The sequence below is a fragment of the Dendrobates tinctorius genome, unplaced genomic scaffold (assembly GCF_039654945.1).
Source record: "Dendrobates tinctorius isolate UK_male_01 unplaced genomic scaffold, ASM3965494v1 ptg000087l, whole genome shotgun sequence".
Taxonomy (NCBI): Eukaryota; Metazoa; Chordata; class Amphibia; order Anura; family Dendrobatidae; genus Dendrobates; species Dendrobates tinctorius.
The window spans coordinates 9,665,647-9,683,524 of record NW_027361755.1 but is presented as its reverse complement, the minus strand read 5'-3'; the positions used below and the strand labels follow the sequence as shown (position 1 = coordinate 9,683,524).

The 17,878-nt window shown below is 46.9% G+C and overlaps 1 protein-coding gene across 3 annotated transcripts in view; it reads right to left on the bottom strand.

Annotated features, from left to right (window-relative positions):
- IPCEF1 (interaction protein for cytohesin exchange factors 1) overlaps positions 1-17,878 on the bottom strand; it is a 575,254-nt gene that overhangs the window by 546,862 nt on the left and 10,514 nt on the right. For 2 of the 3 annotated variants that reach the window (XM_073585732.1, XM_073585734.1), the window contains exon 2: positions 8,995-9,158. The exons of the other annotated variant lie outside the window; for it this stretch is intronic. The gene's annotated coding sequence lies outside the window, so the exon portion shown is untranslated. The remainder of the gene's footprint in view (positions 1-8,994; positions 9,159-17,878) is intronic. 3 annotated transcript variants of the gene reach the window in all.

Below are 17,878 nucleotides of genomic sequence, written 5' to 3'. Positions count from 1 at the left end.
TCAGTGTCTCAGCTGTGCCTGCCTGTCTGCCAAGGGTGCCAGGCATGCCCGCCCGCCTGCCTGCCAGTGTCTCAGCCGTGCTCGCGTGTCTGCCAAGAGTACCAAGGTTGCTGCTTAGTCATGCCCCTTCCAGGGTAGTCTGGTTTGTGACACAGTGGGGCTACACCCCCACGCTCACGCCAACCAGTCAGGGCGCGAGCAATACACTGAAACAGACTAAACTAAACGACCTTTTTTAACCACTTAGGAAGCCTTTGCAGGTGTTTTTTTTAATTATTCTAATTTACTGAGATAATGACTTTTGGGTTTTCATTAGCTGTAAGCCATAATCATCATCATTAACAGAAATAAACACTTGAAATAGATCACTCTGTTTGTAATGACTCTATATATATACGAGTTTCACTTTTTGTATTGAAGAACTTTTTGATGATATTCTTATTTTGTGAGAAGCACTTGTATTATTTGCTTGCTCTTCTTCCTCTCCTCCAACCCTACCTGTTGCGTTTCCTCATGGTTTAGTCCTAGACAGGGCCGAACTGGAACTGAAGCTCATCCCTGGCATTGAGTTCACACAGGCCCCCCAATGAGTGGTGAATGTAAAATATATTTTGGGTATGTTTAGGATGATCTAGGGTTACTTAGGGCTACTGACATTGAGCGGGGGCGCCATTACATCAACAACTAGGGTGCCAACCTCCACTGGTAGGTAGGGCCTTTCTTAGGGCCTTACAGGGTAAGATTAGCCCCCCTCCCTTATTATCTCTGATTATTAAACCTTTATGTCAACATTGTATTTTGGGTGATGTCTGGCTGATCCTAGCACCTTTTTAATACTGAGTACTTAACATTATAATAAAGTAATATTTTTAGGGTTTTTTTCTTTTTCAGGTATTTAATTTCCACAGTTGGAGTTACGCACTGAATAGATTCTCATCATCTTCTATCAGTGTTCTGTTGAGTAAAGCACATGACTGTGACGTCTGTCTGCGAGTCTGGGCTGCAGTAAGACAGCACCCCGAGCAATCCCGATACCCTTTACCCCTATACAGGGATCTGGATTTACAGCAGAGCCCAGGAGGTAGCTGTCTGAATAAGAGCAGTGGACCAGAGCAGGACGGTCGCCAGAAAGGGGTTAAAAAACGGGACCAAAAGCGTAGTCAGGAATCCAAGTCTAAACCAGGTGGGCAGCAGAGGTACAAAAACGGTAGACAGTAGCAGAGTCAAAATCCAGGCCAAAGGTCAGAGTCTTAAACCAGAAGGACAATAGAGGTACAAAATCAGCAGGCAGTATCAGAGTCAAAATTCAAGGCTAAGGTTAGAGTCAGCAATAGCAAATAATACACTAGTACACTGGGGAAACCAAGACTATATCTGGCGGCCTGCAAGACAGGCCCCAAGGTATTTGAAGGATCAGGCTATTCCTCACAGGCTCACAGTCTGATGACGTCATTTGGACCGCCCCCAGGACCAGGTCAGATGGTGATGCACGAACCCCTTCATGACTGACAGAGGAGCGGAGCCTGGCCCACCAGATGCCAGCGCAGGAGCCCCTTCTCCGTCACCACCATCCACGGGCGAACCACGGCACCTCCTACAGGTCAAAGCAGGAACAGTCGTCCCCGAGTCTGACGGCGACGTGACAGTCCGGCACCTCCCAGTGGCCGAGACAGGAACAGCAGTCCTCGAGTCTGACAGTGACGTGACAGTACCCCCCCTTCTAAGAGGGGCCTCCGGACCCTCAAAACCTGGCTTGTTAGGATGAAGGAGATGAAACCTCCTGATTAACCCCTTGGCATGAATGTCACCGGCGGGGACCCAGGACCTTTCCTCCAGATCGTAGTCCTTCCAGTGCACCAGGTACTGCACGGATCCTCTTACTAAGCGGGAGTCAAGGATACCCTGGACTTCGTATTCCAAGGCACCCCTGACCAAAACTGGAGGAGGAGGGGACTGGACGGGATGAATTGGAGAGCGGTACAATTTGAGAAGAGACTTATGGAATACATTTGGCAGTTTGAATGACTGAGAGAGTTTTAGACGAAAAGCTACTGGGTTAATCACCTCAATTTTGTACGGACCAATGAACCTGGGACCCAGTTTGGCAGACGGCACCTTAAGCCTAATATTCCTGGTAGAAAGCCAGACTTTGTCTCCAACTCTCAGGTGCGGCCCCTTGGATCGCCGTCTGTTAGCGGCCGAAGCTTGTCTAGCACGAGTACCTTTTAAGTTTATATTAACTTCTGACCAGACCTTTTTTAACTGATGGAAAGACCTTTCTACCCCAGGGAGTTCTGACATCTTAGCAGAGAATGAACCAAAGCGTGGGTGCAGCCCATGATTACAGAAAAAAGGGGTAGTCTTGATGGACTCCTGGTACTGATTGTTTAGGGCAAACTCTGCTAACGGCAGATGTTCCATCCAATCGGACTGATGCTCAGACACATAACAACGAAGATACTGTTCAAGAGCCTGGTTGGTGCGCTCGGTTTGACCATTGGTTTCAGGGTGATAGGCAGAGGAGAAGGACAATTCAATGCCAATTCGTTTACAGAATGCCCTCCAAAATTTCGAGACAAACTGGGTACCCCTGTCGGACACAATATTCACAGGAGCACCATGCAGTCGTACCACATGAGTAATGAACAATTTGCTCAGGGTTTCGGAATTAGGTAGTCCAGACAGCGAACAAAATGACATTGCTTACTGAACCTATCAACCACCACCCAGATACACGTCTTCCCTTCTGAGGGCGGAAGGTCAGTAATAAAGTCCATGGAGATGTGAGTCCAAGGACCCTCAGGGGTAGGCAAGGGCTGGAGCCAGCTGGCAGGGCGATTATGGGGAGACTTAGCGCGAGCACAGATTTCACAAGCCATTACATAGTCCTTACAATCCTTTACTACAGTTGGCCACCAAAAATTCCCGGTCATTAGTCTGATGGTGTTATTGATACCAGGATGTCCTGCAAGGACAGAATCATGCGATTCCTTCAGAACTTGATGGTGGTATGTGGCCGGAACAAACAATTTTTGGGGAGGAGTAGTGTCAGGGGCTTGTTCTGGGGATCTACGGATTTCCTCCAGAAGGTCCAAAGACACAGCTGAAATCACAATCCCGTTGGCCAATATCGGAGTAGGTTCAGAGTCCTCGACCTGTTAGGGGCAAAAACTTCGAGCGAGGGCATCAGCCCTTACATTCTTGGTACCTGGTCGGAAAGTGATCACAAAATCAAACCTAGAAAAGAACAAGGCCCACCTTGCCTGTCTAGGATTCAGTCTTTTTGCTGACTCCAAGTAGGTCAGGTTTTTGTGATCTGTAATCACGGTGATCTTATGTTTTGCTCCTTCGAGGAAGTGGCGCCATTCTTCGAAGGCTCATTTGATTGTCAACAATTCCCAATTCCCTATATCACAATTCCTCTCAGTGGAGGAGAATTTTCGGGAAAAGAAGGCACATGGACGAAGTTGAGTGAGGGATGCAGTGCCTTTCGATAGCACTGCTCCTACTCCAACTTCAGAAGCATCTACCTCTACAATAAAGGGACGGTCCAGATCCGGCTGAACCAATATCAAGTTGGAGGAGAAACATTCCTTTAAAATAAAAAATGCTTGAAGAGCCTCAGGCTTCCAGTTCACAACATCTGCCCCTTTCCGAGTCAAATCCGTGAGGGTTTGGCGATCTCCGAAAACCCATTAATAAATTTGCGATAATAGTAAAACCTAAAAATCGCTGCAGCGCTTTGAGAGATTTGGGTTGTACCCATTCCTTAATGGGTTGGATCTTGGCAGGATACATGTGAAACCCTTTAGCTGAGACAATGTACCCCAGAAACTTTACCTCCTCCGCCATGAAAACGCATTTCTCAAGTTTGGCGAATAGAGAATGCTCTCTAAGTCTCTGGAGAACCGAACGGACATGTTGGACGTGCGTCATAACGTCAGCAGAGTAGATCAGGATGTCATCCAAATAAACAACTACATATACCTCACAAATGTCTCTGAAGATCTCGTTCACAAAATTCTGAAACACTGCAGGTGCCTTACTGAGCCCGAACGACATTACGAGGTACTCAAAGTGGCCGAGGGGTGTGTTAAACGCGGTCTTCCACTCATCTCCCTTTCTTATGCGGACAAGATTATATGCTCCTCGAAGGTCAAGCTTAGTAAACCAACGAGCCCCCAACAGCTGATTAAAAAGATCAGGGATGAGTGGAAGCGGATACTGGTTTTTCACAGTGATTGCGTTTAACTCACAGTAATCAATGCAAGGTCTGAGACCACCATCTTTCTTTTCCACAAAAATGAACCCAGCTCCAACAGGTGAGGTGGATGGTCTAATAAACCCTTTACGTAAACTATCTGCTATTAAATATTCTCCCCTTAGGGAGACAAGAATCCGGTATCAAGTCTATGGGACAATCGTACCCTCTGTGAGGGGGTAATTTCTCTGATTCCACTATGGAAAAAACATCCTCATAATCTCTAAATGCATAAGGTACAAAGGAAGGTTTGATTTTAACTTGGTTCACTGATAGCGAAATACAGTTATCCTGACACTGTGGGCTCCAGCGCCCAGGTGCCAGTCTATGACCGGATTATGTTTACGCAACCATGGCATACCCAGAATAACTGCAGATGATAAGTTATCGATAACAAAAAATGACACATGTTCAGCATGTAATGACCCCACTGACATTGTTATTTCTGTAGTAACATACTCCACTCCACCTTGGACAATAGATGTGCCATTAATCGCAGTGGATTTAATGGGGCCATTAAGCCTCAACAGCGGTACACCAAGGTTCCTAACAACCAAAAAATCAATGAAGCTTCCCTCAGAACCACTATCCACATAAGCCTCCAAACACAGAGATTTCTTAAGGTATGACAGAGAGATGGGTAAAAAAACTTTAGCGGCATCTGCCGGTAATACCTGGGCCCCTGGGCAGGCCTGACCAGAGCTGCTAAGGGGCTGACGTTCCGGGAGCGAAGACTTCTGATGTCCAGCATTTTCTCTGAAGTGCCGAGACTGCAGCATGCTTGTGTAGGAGGATGGGAGTGTTCCTCCAGGCTGTGCAATGAAGCAGGTAGCAGGTGCTTTTAGCCAAATAATCAGCTCAGGCACGAGAGGGGAAAAAAAAAGTTCAGGGATAATGCTTTTATATATATACGATATATATATAAAAAATGATTTTTTTGGGACAGATATAATGTGACATCCGTCTGCGAGTCTGCGCTGCAGTAAGACAGCACCCCGAGCAACCCCGATACCCTTTACCCCTATACAGGCATCTGGATTTACAGCAGAGCCCAGGAGGTAGCGCTCTGAATAAGAGCAGCGGACCAGAGCAGGACGGTTGCCAGAAAGGGGTTAAAAACAGGACCAAAAGCGTAGTCAGGAATCCAATTCTAAACCAGGCAGGCAGCAGAGGTACAAAAACGGTAGACAGTAGCAGAGTCAAAATCCAGGCCAAAGGTCAGAGTCTTAAACCAGGAGGGCAATAGAGGTACAAAATCAGCAGACAGTATCAGAGTCAAAATCCAAGGCTAAGGTAAGAGTCAGCAATAGCAAATAACACACTAGTACACTGGGGAAACCAAGTGTCATGATCCATGCTGGATCATGACAGACAAAATGCACTAGTAACCTTTTTTTTCTTGCACTGTGGTGGTTTCGGTTCTTGTTTTGCCCCCGGTGGCCATTAGGGTCATTGCACGCTGGTGGGTTCAGCTCCAGTTTTGCCCCCGGTGGCCGTTAGGGTCATTGCACTTGATGTTTTCTTTGCTTTGCCTTTTGCCCCCGGTGGTCACTGGGATCATAGCAGCCATTAGCCCCTGATAATTTGACCATTCCCTTTTCCTATATAGAGTCACATGGTCTATGAGCAGGTGTTGGTGATAGCGTCTTTTTGGGATTCCAACCACGGTGAAGGGAGCAGCTGGCTGAGGTGTGAAGCCACTGCAGAAACCTGGTGAAGTTAGCAGCTGGCTTGAAGGTTGGAGCCACTGCTGAAACTGGTGTTGAACTCTGGCTGCCCGGTGTCCGCAGCAGAGTCAGATGGTGAAGGTCGAGCCACTGCGAAAAGTTAATCCGGTGATGCACTTTGCTGCCTGGTGCTGCAGCAGAGCAAGATAAGTCTTTTTGGTGTTTCCCCTGTTTGTATTTTTCCCTGGTGTGTATTAGTACAGCGGAGGGGCCAGTGCCTTCACCACCCAGCTCCCTAGCAAGGGATAGGTGTAGGGTGTGCTAGGGTGACAGGTATCCTGATTGGCACCCGATGCGGAACCAGCCTAGGGATCGTTAGGAGTGTGAGGGACACTGACTCAGGGGAGTGCAGGAGGTCTCCACGTCCCCGTTCCCTATGGCAGGGACCACCGTTGTAACTGTTTCCCCTTCCCCGTGTCTTGTTGTTTTAGTTACTGGTCTGCGGGCCGTGTCACACAGGACAGTTTCACATGCCGTGTCTTGTTGTTTCAGTTACCGGCCTGCTGGTCGCGTCACACAGGACGGGTCCACGTGACACCAAGACTATATCTGGCGGCCTGCAAGACAGGCCCCAAGGTATTTGAAGGATCAGGCTATCCCTCACAGGCTCACAGTCTGATGACGTCATTTGGACTGCCCCCAGGACCAGGCCAGATGGTGATGCACCAACCCCTTCATGACTGACAGAGGAGCGGAGCCTGCGCCAACCAGATGCCTGTGCAGGTGCCCCTTCTCCATCACCACCACCCACAGGTGAACCACGGCGCCTCCTAGAGGTCGAGGCAGGAAAAGCCGTCCCCGAGTCTGATGGCGACGTGACAGTCCGGCGCCTCCCAGTGGCCGAGACAGGAACAGCAGTCCTCGAGTCTGACAGCGACGTGACAATGACAATGTGGTGAGAACATGACAACAGTTTACCGCAAATCACATTCCTGCAGGGACTTGACGACCGCTCCACCCGACAAGCAGAGCTGAATCCTGACATTGTATATAGTGTACACTCAGTTATTACGTAAGCTGTACTGCATACTGAAAGTTTCCTTTGGGGTGAAGAACCCCTTCCCGACATGCGCCGTACTAGTATTGTTCTGCAGGAGGTGCGTTCCTGCAAACCGCAGTACTAGTACGGTGCACTGATCGCGTGGCCTTACGCTGAGTGCTGTGGAGATCGGGTGTGGACACTAACAGGCTCAACGTTTTTGTATGTTTTTGTTGTGGTGTCTCTGTGTGTGAACAGAGCCCGCTCTGCGCACTTTGGGTGAAGTTGAACCCGTGCGCATTATACCGCCATATTGCTCCTCTGTCATTACCTAGCAGCAGTCATATCATCTATTGCACGGTGGACCCCGAGCGGCGAACGCACTATATTATTATTTTTATTTAGTGCGTTCCGCCGTTCCTAACACAAAGCTTAGCTTCATTCTTTACAAGATTTTGGATGACAAAAGCCACAACCTGATTGGCTGCCAAACATAACTATCCGTGAGCAATACCTATACAGACAATTATGCCAACCTCTGCGCCCTGACCCACAGTACCTCAGGCGTGAGGGTGAGCAGTCGCAATTCAGCAATATACATATCAGGCCACTGTTTACCTCAGTCGTGGCAACCTGTGAGACTGGCTGATCACTCTGTACTACTGACTATGAGCAGAGCCCACCACACATGCACAGGGAGCAGGACAGTGATAATGAATGCCTGTTATGGGGATACCACAGGAATGTATAGACTGCTGTAACTGAAATGTTAAAGTGACAGTAACCCTAAGGCTGGCGTCACACTAGAGAGGAATACGGATGAGTGAGAGGCGTTAAAAACACGCATTGCACACGGACCAGTGATTCTCTATGGGGCAGCTCCCATCAGCCGTATTTTTGTCGCATATTTTTTACGGGCAGAGCAAATCGCAGCATGCTGCGATTGTCAGCATACTACAACCGTAGTACGCCAATGCAAGTCTATGGTTGCTCAAAAACAACGCATTACACAAGGACCAGACGTGTGACTTGCGAGAAATACGCCAGACTTCTCCTGGTGACAGGAAATGGGCCAATCCATCATCAGGAAGCTTAGACATGCAAATTAGCTCAAAAAGCACTCCAGACATCCAGGATGTACGCCTCCACGGAGTACAGCATCATGTCTAGCCACATTAATGTGGAGCTCTTAATTGTTTTGGTCCAGGAAAGGCCCGAACTTTGGGACCAAGGGGATGCCTATTATTCAGACTGGGCCTGAAAAGAGGCGGCATGGAGGCGCATCTGTATGCACATGTTTCCAGACTTTGCCCAACGGCCACGTGAGGAGCAACAACAAATTCATAAGTAATTGCCTTTTTTACCAATCAGCTTAAAGGCCAGAAGTGAGCTTTTTGAAAAGTAGCCCCTACAATCCTATACTGTGTTTGTAGGTATCTCTGTTTGCTAACGAAAAATTTAGCTAAAAACCACCCCCTACTAGGCCACTTGACTATGTGAAATTTTAGGAATATTGCTTGGCACATTTCACAAAGGTTAAAGTCCATTTTCACTTCACATTGCAGTTGATGATGTGATGAGACGCTGGCGCAGCATCCGCGACCAGTACCGGCGGGAAAGACAGCAGAGGGCCAGGAGTGGGGCAGCAGCACCGGCCAAGCGCAAATACATATATTTTGACCGCTTGTCATTTTTGGCACCTAGTATGGATCTCAGACCGTAAGTACAGACATCACACCACATGACACATATGCTTTTTAGGGTCAGCGCTACATTTTATTTTTTGTACATTTCCTAACAGAACTCAGTCCAACCTCACAGAGAGGGAGACAGGGTCAGATACTGAGCCCATTATAGACCCAGACGGGGGATATGAAGAGGTGGCTGGCCCATGTTCTGACCCGAGCTTTTGCAACCCACAAGCTCCACCAGCACCAGGACCAGCATCATGTTCTGGACCTGGTTAAGCACCTGTTCACATTATGCTTGGATGTGACGGTCAGTTTTTGAAATTTTGATTCATTTACCTTCTGACTGAGCACTCCACCTGTAAGCTGCAGGCGTTTTTAATCAAACCAGGGCCATTTCCCCTCCACAGAGATATAGACTTCAGTCCTAACAGAGGATTTTTCATAGGTTCCCATTCAGATGGAGACTACAGTCTTCGTGAGGATTGGCATAGAATAGGGACCTGGAAAACAAGAAATGCCTTAACGTGGCTTCCAGGTACACATAACTTGGCCATTTTATGCACTAAACTTTCTCAATTTTTCATACTTCTAATGCAGTAATGCAATTCATTATTCATTTTTCATGTTTGCATGGTTTGGCGCTACAGTGTGCTTCCTTTTTTTGCTTGAGTGTGTCTGACATGTTTGCTAACAACCACCAAGACACCAACACAAGCACAGCACCAAAATGGGCAGATTGGAGGCTGCCACCTGATTTTGAGGCAATAAATAGGGTCGGTGCTGATGATTTAAATTATGTGCAGGCCTCAAAACCGTTAAATGTTCATTTTGCAAGGTTGCGAGAAAAAAACGGATCACATATGGATTACATACGGATTACATATGGATGCTTACATGAGAAAAATACGTGGCCACACCCTGACAACGGATGACATATGGATCACTATTTAGGGACCATTTATGCGTATTACGGCCGTACAATACAGTCCCTATTTTTTGACGTTGTGTGTGACTACAGCCTAAATGTCAAAGTGCAGACACCAGACCGACAAGAGCATGCAAGGGTCTCCAGAGCGCAGAAGTTGGGCAGACAGTGTCCTGTGAGATAGAACTCTTACCAGTCCGCAGTCTGAAATGATTGTTCACAGCACAAGCAGCAAATAGAGATTAAATAGTGAGCAGTGGATGAGCTCAGCTCTCGGCTAGTCACTCACCTGCAACCCCTGTGAGAAAGGACGAGTCATCCTGCCGTCTGTGCAAGGAGCCTTCTCTTCAGGAAAGTATCCCAGTAATCCAAGCAAAGAGCAACAGGAGTCTCCGGAGCGCGGACAGCACTGAGCACTGGGGAATTGGGCCAACTCCCCACAGGCTCAGCGCTGCTGGTCCCGCCGGCCCATGTACAGCATTGCTTGCTGGCTCCCGGACTGGCCGCCTACCGTGAGGGACCGGACAGTATACATAGCGAAGCTGTGTCCAAGAGCTGGCACTCAACATTTCAGACCCGCCCTGCTGCACGCAGTACGGAGACTTCTCACATGGATGCTGCACAAGGCTGTGCGAGTAACCGGACATTCCCACTCCTGACAAGTTTTATGTTATTTCACAGACAGGAGCCGGCTGCTTCTTTGGTGGATTGGGCGGGCCCCTAAGCACTGTGGGCCCCTTCACCGCTGCGACCCCTGTGCCCTCGGTAGTTACGCCCCTGGCTATACGGACGCATCATGCAACCTGCCATCTAGAGGAAGCAGAGCCGAGTGTGAGGTCACATCTGGCTGTCCTTGATGTTTCTGCAGCAAATACACTGCAAAATAATAATAATAATAATCTTTATTTTTACATAGCACTAACATATTCTGCAGCGCTTTACAGTTTTGCATACATTATCATCGATGTCCTCGATGGTGCTCACAATATAAATTCCCTAACATATGTCTTTGTAGTGTGTGAGGAAACCAACGCAAACACGGGGAGAACATACAGTACAAACTCCTTGCAGATGTCCTTGGTGGGAACCCAGGACTCCAGCACTGCAAGGCTGTAGAGCTATCCACTGAGCCACCGTGCTGCCCTAAGAAAGTCAACCTAATAATTTGCAACGTTTTTTCACCATCCATTCAAGTCAATGGTTGAAAAATGCTGAAAAAACGCCCAGTGTGAACATACATACCCTAGTAGTGTTTTTCACCTATTGAAAGCAACATGTAGTGCAAACAAAAACGCTGCAAAAATACAGTAAAAATGCAATGTGTGAACATAGCCTTACGGTGTTTACTGATCGAGATTGTCTGATCGCCCCTGCTATATACAGTGATGCCAAAGCATTACTGCATATTGCAGACATCACAGTCTCCTGTGGGGTTTCAAAGGAGCTCCGTAATGACAGGCACAAGGGTCATCAGCTGAACCCTTGCTGTTATGGCAACCTATTGGTGACCCCCAATCGCGTAACAGGTGCGCCAATGGATAAGAGAATGATGCGCATGCACGTCCGCGCTGCATGTTAAATGCCGCTGTCAGAGATTGACAGTAGCATTTATCATGTGCCATACATGAAAGGTGGATACCGTGAAGTGGTCTAATACCTGAGGGCCCCCTTCCCCACTTTGTCACCTAATATTCTGAGGGCCCCCTTCCCCACTGTGTCACCTAATTTTCTGAGGGCCCCCTTCCTCACTATGTCACCTGACTTTCTGAGGGCCCCCTTCCCCAATGTGTCACCTAACTATCTGAGGGCCCCCTTTCCCGCTGTATCACCTAATTTTCTGAGGGCCCCCTTCCCCACTGTGTCACCTAATTTTCTGAGGGCCCCCTTCACCACTGTGTTACCTAATTTTCTGAGGGCACCCTTCCCACTGTGTCATCTAATATTATGAAGGCCCCTTCCCCACTGTGTCACCTAATTTTCTGAGGACCCCCTCCCCACTGTGTCACCTAACTTTCTGAGGGCCCCCTTCCCCACTGTGTCACCTGGCTTTCTGAGGGCCCCCTTCCCCAATGTGTCACCTAACTATCTGAGGGCCCCCTTCCCCACTGTGTCACCTAATTTTCTGAGGGCCCCCTTCCCCACTGTGTTACCTAATATTCTGAGGTTCCCCTTCCCCACTGTTTCACCTAATTTTCTGAGGGCTCACTCCCCACTGTGTCACCTAACTTTCTAAGGGCCCCCCTCCCCACTGTGTCACCTAACTTTCTGAGGGCCCCCTTCCTCACTGTGTCACCTAACTTTCTGAGGGTCCCCTTCCCCACTGTCACCTAATTTTCTGAGGGCCCCCTTCCCCACTGTTTCTATCGTGGACCCCCATCCCTTGTCACCTTTAGATTGCATGGGGTCCCCCTCCCCTAATTTCCTCAATGTCTGGAGAACTATGCTGCAGGCTGCCTGCAGGTATCATATATTTTACTTACACTCACATTGCTGCAGTCATCAATCATAAAGGTCCCTCAGCTCCTCTATGATATTGCTGTGTTGCTTGGGCAGGACAGCCGACCTATCACAGCTCAGCTCATAGCTTAAGCTGTGCTGTGAGGTCACACAAAGCAAACTAATGCTGATTGGCTGCATGTCAGCCAGTCAGCATTAGACCACCTCTGTCCACAGCATTAAAGAAGAGTCGGAGACCCAAGCAACTTGGCAAGAAACAGGTGACGTGAGGTGACTGAGGGTCAGCTGTTGCGTGCCTGTATCATTTGTGTCAGTCAGCTGTGCGGCTCTGACTGTGCTGGCTGAAGTGAGGACGACACTCTGTATCTGCACACACAGGCATGCTGTGCACAGCACACCGCTTTTAGGCTAGGTTCACATTTGCGTTCAGGAGGACTGCGGAGGGCTGCCTACTTCCTCCCTTCTCCCGCCCTGAAGCTCCAACGACTTCTGTATGCATCCTGTGTTTCCCTGCGTACCTATCTTTAACATTGGGTATGCAGGGACATGCGTTGTATGAGGATGCGTCAATATTTTGCGTTTTCGTGCAGTCGCGGCACACGTCAAATCACCACATGCGGACGCATCTGCATACAAAGCATGTCCCTGCGTACCCAATGTTAAAGATAGGTATACAGGGAAAAGCAGGATACATACAGAAGTAGACGGAGCATAGGTGAAGCTTCACGGAGGAAGAAAAGAGGAAGCAGGCTGCCATCCACAGCCCTCCTGAACGCAAATGTGAACCTAGCCTTAGTCAATAGAAGCCAGCATTGGCAGAAGGTGATGTGAAAGAGCTGCCACGCAGCTGCACTGTTCATATCATTTGAATAACCTACTCGCCGCTGCCGGCTATAGCATAAAGGTTGCACACTATTGGCATGCAGGACAGGGCAGGGACTAATGAAGGAGGCAGGAGCTGGGGATAGGCCGGGGCCCACCAGAGGATTCTCCAGTGTCCCGGTGCCTCAGTCCGACCCTGCACCTGCACCACCAACTTCAGTACAACCAGGGGTAAACTATAGCAGGCTGTTCTAATACTCATCTGTTTATGGGAAAAATCCCACACTAAACAGGAGCTGTGGATGGGGATCAAACAACAGCCAGATATGTGGTTGGTGCTACTAAACCACAAGCCCGGTTTGATGGTGTGCAATAATGGTCGAAATCTAGCAGCTCAAGGCATGGCCAGTTTTACATACATCCCTTGCCTGTTGCATGTGTTGAATTTGGTGGTGCAGAGCTTCTTTAAAAATTTCAAAGATATATGTCAGAGCTGCTTTTGAATGTGCAGGCGGTCTGTGCAGGTTTTTTGCGTTCTCATTGTGCCTCCTTTCCTATCTGTGCATGCTGGTAGACACGCTACTAACGGAATCCTAACTTGACAGCGGAGGCTCAGTGGAAACACAAGGCAGAAGAGAACGAAGCCACCAACTCAGCTGGGACACCAACACCACCTTGGAAGGGAGGGTTAACATGGCAGACATGTGGAAAACCTATCTCAGCACATCACAACATCCAGCACCACTATCTGATAAGGTCCTTATTAGCAGGAGGAAGCATTTAGTTTATGCCCGTTTAGCAACTCACTTGTGATTAATAGGTTAGACACTAAAAAACCCTAACTGAACCTGCCAATTCCTGTACAGACTAGATATCTTGACACCGCAGTCCCTAGTGGTGCCTGTGGGTACAGAAAAATTGCCCTAACTAAAGAACTATCAGATGGCAACTCAGACCTAAACTTCTTAAACAGCCGTCGAGTTGCTTCACATTCCTTCTAAAGAACCAGAGGGCAGAGCAGAATGTAATTTAACTACAAGAGGAACGAAAATAACGAAATACCAAACAGAAAAATAAAGCAATTGCTCTTAATAAAAATACAGCCAACTTACTAAAATTAAACAGAAGTGAGGTGCAAAGTGCAACAAAAAAACAAGGTGAAAATCTTTAGCTCACAGCTCACAGACTGGATCCAAACATCAATACAATGTAAGACCAGCTAAATAAATCTATGATCAGCAGGAAACGCCACCTGAAGGACAGAATGTAAAGCTGCACCCAAAAGGTGATGAGTGGACAAATTAAATCATCTGTGTTATCTGCACAGATTGAAGCTTGAAAACAGAATCCAAACACCCAGACAAAAAGGTGTGTCTCCTATGGCTCAGTAGAAAAAGAAGGCGACCACAAAACAAAAACTAAAGGGATCAAATCCGTGAGCCTAACAGTTTGGTGGGCACTGATCTGATTAAGGAAAGTGCCACTGACTGGGTGTGCCTTTCCTACCCTCCCCTTACCCCTGATTGGTTCGGGCATGACAGCTGCCCTTCCATGATTTAATGAAGGTGGGATTTAAGTATGGGGAGCCAATTGGGATAAAGAAGGGATTAGCACAGCCCCTTCCTATGTACATAAAATCCTGGGATTTTAGCAGCCCTTCCTCTTCCTCCGTTCACTGCGGTCCTGGAAGTGCTTTTCCCACCCTCTCTCCCCTTTTTGTTACGAATTTGCTGATGTTATGTTATTTCGTTCTTTTATTTGTAGTTATTACAAGTCACGGCGTTGGAGAAGTTATTGCACGAAGCTACGGCTTGCCGGCTGACTTGCCTGCGTCTATGGAGCGGGGCATTGAGCGGCTAGCGCGTTTTAAGAAAGCTAAGTGCCTGTTTACAAAAGGTTGTTAAATTTTATAAAAGAATTTTAATAAAGCTGTGACCGACTTTCACCCATCATTGGTTTTCAGTGTCTAATTAATAGTGGTTAAGAGGGGCTGAGGAAATGCGTTAAGGGGTTATCTTCCCCTCCTTTTAGGTCAACACAGTCTCAACAACGTGGTGGAAGAGTATGTGTCCACATGTCTCCACACACTGGATGTAGGTTGTGGCTCATTTAACTTCTGGGTCTCCAAATAGGACACATGGCTTGAGCTTGCTCTTTGCGCCTCGTAGGTGCTGTCCTGTCCTGTGGAAAAGTGTACTGTTGGAATGTGAATGTGAATTTAGCATGGCAGGAAGTGCGTCCACAGCCAACATGGGCAAACTCACATTCATTAAAATGAGCCAGGCATGGATCTCATAATACTTGTCTGTACCTTTGGCTGAATATAGAATTATACCATCCGCACCCAGACATTGTTAGACTGCACCACAGATTGTTTGTTTATTTTCCATTCACAAAGTTTTGGGGCCTCCCCAAATTGAAATAAAATCACAAAAAAGGGTGTTTCACAGAGTACCCACACTGACTGTTTTGCAGAGTTACCCCACAGAGACAGATACGGCTGTGCTGTACACGGCAGTTTAAAGGCACAGTACTCCCACAATCAGGGTTGCAGAGTACACAGAGGTTTTTGGACACAGTACTCCCAGAGGCAAGGTGGCAGAGTACACAGAGGTTTTTTGGCAGAGTACTCCCAGAGGCAGGGTGGCAGAGTACGCACAGAGGCTTAAAGTAATCCGAAAAAAAATTACCTGGAATGTAAGTTGGTATGCATGCAAAATAGGAGCATGTTCACACTTTCCACAAAATGAAAAAAAAACATATGCCCTGTTATATGTAAAAGCAATGGTGCATATAAATAACATTGGGTACTTAGTAAACACCGTTTTGATTAAACAAAAAGCGTAGAAGCCATCCCACTAACTTCAAAGTGTACCCAAATTCAAGATGGTCCTAACCTCTAATATTAAAACCTTACCATGTGTGATAGTTACATCTTGTGTGAATAAGGGCTGAGAAGGACCAGTTCCCAAACATGGACACACAGTTAGCGGGAAGCAATTTAATTGTAATGTCCAGCTCCAAGAAAGAGAGAGTACAGCCTCACCTGCACATTTAAAAAGCTCACCACTTGTTGTTTGTGCTGTTCGTATTTTGTGGCCAGTGTGCACATACTCCTATTTCGCATGCATACCAACTTACACTCCGGTTAATTTTTTTCTATATAGTTTCAAGTTTCTGCATTATGTGCAGGTGAGACTGTTGTCTCTCTTTCTTTGAGCTGGACATTACATTTAAATAGGCACAGTACTCCCACAGGCGGGGGTGCAGAGTAGACAAAGCGGCTTTTTAGCACAGTACTCCCATTGAGACACGTGCAGAGTACACACAGCGACTTTTTGGCAGAGTGTGCAGTGTAATTCTGTCCCACACTCCAACTGCATCCTGTCCCTAAACTAATCAGAGCAGAATGGCGGCAGCACTCGTGATCTGGCATTTATACAGGCTCAGGCGCTGCGGCCTTTCAATAAACTTTATTAGGTATCCGAACCCAAACAGTAACCCGGACATCCTGTTAAAAGTCAGTGTTCAAGGTTGGGTATCAGATACTAGGTGTCCGGTATGAACCCCAAACTGTGTTTGGGTTCATTCATGCCTTTTGGTTACATCGATTGAAAAAAGACCTAGGTCTATCATTTTCAACCTTTCTCCACCAATTGTACATTTAAAAAGAGAATAATTAATGATTAAGCATCTTGTTTAAAACAGGTGATAAATGCAATAAGTAAAATCAGACTAACCACAACACAGAGTCTGTGCACTGCAATTAGTTCTAGCAAAAAGCATTTTGTGGGCGTACAAGTGTCATCTTATTGGAATATGTAGTCACAGTCCACATTTAGTCTTGTGTGGGTGGCGTAGTAGACAAATAATAGTGTGTGGAGAAAAGTTTTATAATGATAATGTTTATGATGTAGTATAGGCAATTTTTTGGATGAAGCAATGATTGTTGTACGCTGAAAATGGTTCTTAGAACATTTTTACAGCAATAGATGAAGTATAATTACTGTGGCATGCTACAGGCTTGTCTCTATAAGGGTGCCACCTCCTATTTCTTAATATGACTAAAGATGGCTATTTGACTACAATAAAATGACATGAAATTGTTTAAATATTAGTAATGAGATAGATGAAATTGACAGAAAGGTATTAAAGGGATTTGCCAACAATAACGATTTATCACCTATTCTCAGTATAGTTTTTAAGTCTCTAATTTACTATCACCTATAGTTTGGGTAGGACAAATATTTCTAAATGTTGGGAGTCAAACTGCTGAAACCTCCACCGATTATAAGGAGAACCTATCATCAATATAGGGCTGCCCTTTCATTTCATAACAGAATGAGCAGCCATAGGTTGATGATTTTTTTAAAATTTTGCCTATTAAATAGGTTGTATTAGGTTTGGAAGTTACTCGCTATCCATAGGGTAGGGGCTAACTTCCTGATCACTTGGAGTCTGATAATAGGGAACCCCATCGATCCCGAGAACCAAGATTCTAAAGAGCCCCATGTGAATTGATTGGTGGTCAATTTTGCACACCACCGCCCCATTAATTCTGAATGGAAGTGTCGAAGACCAGCCGAATGATGCAGTCAGCTTTCTTAGTTCAAAATTAGTACAACCTTTTTAATAAAAGTGTTCAGATGTAACCCTAATGTCTGTAGCACCCGCATCTCTGCCTGCAGTCCCTTTCTCTCTCTGCAGAGATATTAGCATGCTCACGCCAAGGCTCCCGTCCTGCTCCTTCTGGGTCTGCTGCTGCCCGGGGTGTGTGCACTCCTAGCAGATTTTCAGGCACTGTGCTTAGAGCGCACGTGCACACACTTCCTCTTTCTTAAAGGGGCCGCACGCGTTCCTCTAAAGTGTCCCCAGCCAATAACTGGAGGTCACTTACTATTTAAACCGCCTCCTCCAACATGGAGGTGCATGTGCTATGTTGTGAGTTTGTTTCTAACACGCTTGTCAGTTCTCAGATCCCTGTACTTGTATCCGAGTCTGTTGCACACGCCAGCA